This window comes from Adiantum capillus-veneris, chromosome 12 (assembly GCF_014529385.1).
Source record: "Adiantum capillus-veneris isolate H3 chromosome 12, ASM1452938v2, whole genome shotgun sequence".
Classification (NCBI taxonomy): domain Eukaryota; kingdom Viridiplantae; phylum Streptophyta; class Polypodiopsida; order Polypodiales; family Pteridaceae; genus Adiantum; species Adiantum capillus-veneris.
This window is the reverse complement of record NC_140942.1, coordinates 32,616,856-32,621,815: the sequence shown is the minus strand read 5'-3', so window position 1 is coordinate 32,621,815 and position 4,960 is coordinate 32,616,856.

Below are 4,960 nucleotides of genomic sequence, written 5' to 3'. Positions count from 1 at the left end.
AAGAGAATTTCACTTGGTGAGAGATACCCCTTCCCAGGGGTCTATGCACAAAATATACAGTTTACACTTTTATACAATTTTCAATACACATCAAAGTTGTGGTGGCATTTGCATAGGGAAGGAATTCTCAGCGCCCGACCAAGCATGGAGTTTAGGCCATGAGCTACACTGCATCTAGAGGTACCTAGCAACTAGTGCTACCCCTGAATGGGTGTTATGAATGAAAGAGTGCTCAAGAAAATATAACATTGTGGAGGGTGAATATATGTATACACCGTGTTGCAGGACGAGAGAGAGAGTATAGTGGAGGGTGAAGTAGAGTGTACAGAGACATGAGGAAATGGCAACAGAGAATCTTTAAATGTCCGGTCTAGTTGAGACAGGTAGCCACGTATTAATGCAATGACAAAGTCTGAGTATACCATAACATCAAAAAATTTATAACAAAATAACTAGTAGAGCAGCGGACCCTGTGTAGGGATCGACCGGTCCACCCATTCACGTCCGCTCTACTATGGACATAGAGAATTTCACTTCTTCGAGAGTGAGCAAGAACACCTCCAACCTACCTAGCACTAGGTTGGTAACCTAACAGGACATAAAAGTGTCCTTTCAGGGTTTTGAAAAAAACCTCCAAAACCATAGTAGATCCACTCATTTTGTAAAATCCTTTCATGAGGTTATAGCTCAAGGCCTACTACACATGGAAAAAATAAGAAACTTGTAAAATTTCTCATCTTTTGGTCACACCAAGCCTCCAAAGTTGATAGACCAGTACATTTTCATCAAAACAGTCATTTCTTACGTTTTATTGCATAAAAATAAGATTAGGGATTTTTGTAGGACTTGAGATAAATTCCCTAGTTAACTTCAATGGGTTGGTGATCAGAACATATAATTGATTCTCACTCACTATTTTTTGTTTTGCCATAAGAAATAGGTACAAAAAATTTGAATTTTTACCATTCTACAAACCTATTATCAAAGTTTCTATAGCCACGCTCAATACAAATAATATATGCATGTTTTCTTAGTTCCCTATTGTGCTTTAGGTTCATAAGGAGCCATGGAGCATGTCAAAAGAATAATACATCTCTTACCAAGGGGAATCTTGGGGACAAAGATGAAGTACTAAATACAACAAACATGAAAAAACTGGGTTCAACATTATGAGTTGTAGAATCCCATAGAAACTATTCAATATCTAGCCAAATTTGATCCTTATGACTAGATATGGTTACTACCTACAAAATGCATGTAGTTGTCACAAGAAACTAACAATATTGAAAAAGCTATACTTGATATACTAGAATGTTGCGTTTTCTTTTATAATTGAAAAAATCAACCATCGTTGTCTACTATGCAAAATAGGGTATTAGGTGCCCCAAAACTCAAGGAATATTAGCTTTATGTTACAATATGCGACATAGAAAATCAAAACTGCATTTGGATATCATGAAATCCACCAAAAAATCATAGAAGAGCTAAAATTGGCTAAAAAATAGGATTTTATAATTTTTGTAATTTGGTCATAACTTATAACTTTAACATTTATTTCTCCCTAGAAGCATCAGGACATGTTGAGGACTACTAAAGATAGTTCTCTAGCATTATAGACCTCACAAACATGAATTCTAAAGTGGTATAGTTGCAAAAAGTTGAAAAAAGCCAAAAATAGGACCCGTTTTTTCACACAGTTTAGGTTGTGAAATGTTGTGCAAGGACAAGGTTAAAGATGGACTTGATATTCCAAAAAAATGTCGAGTTTTTTTCAGCTCATGAGACAACTTTCTAGACAGGTAGCACCTCAAAATCCATTTTGAAACTCTTGACATAATTCAAGGAAAATGGTCACTTAACAGGACATAAAAGTGTCCCATTACCAACCTAGTGCTAAGGCTGCTTCGCCTCCCTCCATGAACTTGAGCTCTGAAAGGATCCCAAGTACTAGTAGGTGATAGGATATCAACACCAACCATACTAGTTTAGGCACCATGCCTCTTTGGTGGCTAGCACTGAGAGTTTAGGCAAAGCAAAGGAAAAATCTCGAACGCGTTAGCCTTGTATGTCATTCAACACCCAATGCACTAACCGTGTAGATGAGCCTAGCAAAAAGAAGACCTAGGCAACACCCTTGATCCAACAAAGCCCTAGTTCAATGACGCTTTAGTCTAAGGCTAAGCGATGTAGGTGATCCCAGTCTTGTAGTAGCGATGCTGCCATGAGAAACATAACACATGAGTCCAATCACAATAGCACTTCCTATATGCACAAACAATCTTTTCGATCCACGTCATTAGCTCTACCCTTACACGTCTACCATGAACCATCTAGATCCCTTTATGATCCAATCCCAAAACCATACACCATAATCCAATCACATCTCACCGATGAGCACGCCACCCAACTTGGGTGAGGCACGACCAATCTTGCATAATCACTTTATAGCATAACATGGCTGCAAACATTTCGGTAGCATTTCAATGTCATAACCATATCCAGAAACAAAACCATGAGCCACACCTGCTTCCACCATAAAATCACAACCGTAATCCATGAGGGAATCTCAGCCCTTAACCACCAATGATAATCATACTAAACAAACTCACACACTTGGAGTTTGACATAACCCCTGCAATCAATTGAAGTACATACACATGTGACTCTTAAGACATGATTCTTTCATGCATAAAAAGAGTCCGACCAGCAACTAATCATGTTATAAAAATGAAAGTATTTGAACTAATCCAATGCATTAAGTCCAACTCCATAATATAGACTATCACTCTATCACATACTCTACCCATATGGTGCTTACACAACAAATGATAGCCCAAAAAGAAAGCCATTTTAATCATATCTACCTATGCGGTTCGGGATGTCTAACCATATACCTTCACATAAGTTTATGGACATATAATAACTAAAATCAACTCACCAAAACAAACCATAAATCATACTTAAACGGCTTGGTTGACTCAAAACGTCATATGGCACCCCCCCCTTCGTAGCACCCCTACACGTGTAGATAAAACCGGTTATGGATCAATTTAATAACTCGCATTCCCGAGGTGATAACGGAGATCTAAATGCATTTATCATCAAGTTTTATCAAGATTTTCAATTAATTAAGTGTGTTTGCCCATCCGATGAATCTATATAGTGGTTCTCCAAGGAGCCTAGAGTCAAAAACTTTGGTTGTGATGTGGGCAACAAGCTTTTTTTTAACCATATCTCTTAGCTCGTGCGTGATTTTCACATGAAACCTTAGAGAGAAAATGTTCTAAATGATGTGTTTTATCTTTAGTATAAAAGGTTTGGGCTTATTCATAACGGTGTTTGTGAGTTATGACCAAAATAGTGTTCCTACCGCCTTCATGACGTGAAACAAAAAGCACTTCTTATGCACGCATGTGATTATAAACACATCATGTGCATAAATCAGAGGGTTAAATATGATGAATTAATCATGGGGAAACCTTATACGTACTCGGTTAATCCATACATGCACTCGTATACGAAAATCAATCATCGAGTGTGACTACTCATAAAAATGACATAGAGAGAGAGAGAGAGAGATAATGATTGCTATGGAGTTTAGAGCTTCTCACCATGCTTTAGAAATTATTAGAGGCTTTCAAAAAGCTTCTTTCTTTTTTGCGAGACAGTGGTGATGAGAGCTATGTTAAGGTATTCACCACGAAAACTTTCGGAGAGCGCGTACACCGTGAAACGAGAGAGAAGATAGTAAGCAAGTAGAGAGAGAGTATCCTTCTTCTTCTTCTTCTTTTTCTTCTTCCCGAGAGAGAAGTTCTTATGAAGATGGTGATGAAGAGCTTACACCACTCCGTATAATAGATACGTATAGCTTTGTAGTAGTGGACACAACAGACGACACAAAAAATTGAGGTGTCTACGCCAGCTTATAGCTTCTCCAACTGTCCGGAGTGTGCCCCAAGCTACAGGTAGTGCTACCTCTCAGCCACGTCTAGCTTCATGCTTTTGGGAAAAGACTCCAATCTTTTCTAAAAACATGGCACAGTTTTTGGTGGTAAACTCTCTCACTTACCATTCAATTTTTACAGTAAAATTGATCAACCGAACAGTATCTGGCCCACAAATGGAAACCTTAGCTAAACTATGTCGCACCGTAATGTCTCAACATAATTATGACTTTCTTATACTACCCTGAGTGTATTTACGATATCGCATTTTATAAAAATAATTTTCATAAAAATCTCGTTTGATCCCGTTTTTACCCAAGGTGATCATTTTTAAATCCGACGGAGACTAAAATTAATATTTTTATGTTTAGGTCGTCATAAAAAACACATTGCTTTTCAAAAAAGCCAAAAAACACAAAAAGCTAAAAATAACGTAAAAACAAAAAAAAACAAAATTTTCTAAAATTGAACCACGAGTTTCTCTTGTCCACTAGAATAGGAAAGCGGGTTCTCTTTTCACTAAAAAGCACTAAGTATATACCCTTTTCTTTGTCAATCTAGTGGTTTGTGGAGAAGGTTGAGATGATACTATCCACGTATTCTAATATGGGGCTAGCGACAAGTTGTTGGCTATTCCAATAGCATGGTATACGATTCATGTTAGAACTTTTGGAGTGCCCATATATGTGATCTTTCCTTCCTTTTTTGTGCTCTTTGAGTGTTGTAAGCACATATTGTGCATGATCTATTGCTTGCCTTGTTGTTGACTTCAACACTTGTGTGAAAGTCGTTGCAACTGCATGATTCGGAGTTGTGTATCGTGGAAATCTCTTTGAAAGGAAGTGGAAGTGTTGGTGATAAAGACGAGTTGTATCCTCCACTTGCCTTAATATTAGGTCAGAGAAAGTGGCGGAAGCTGTATCCTTGGTGAATGTACCTGTTGTTTTCCTATCTGTGGCCCTCATTGTCATACCTTCTATTGGCAGCTTCACTGCCTCGGCCAGTATGTCCTTGTT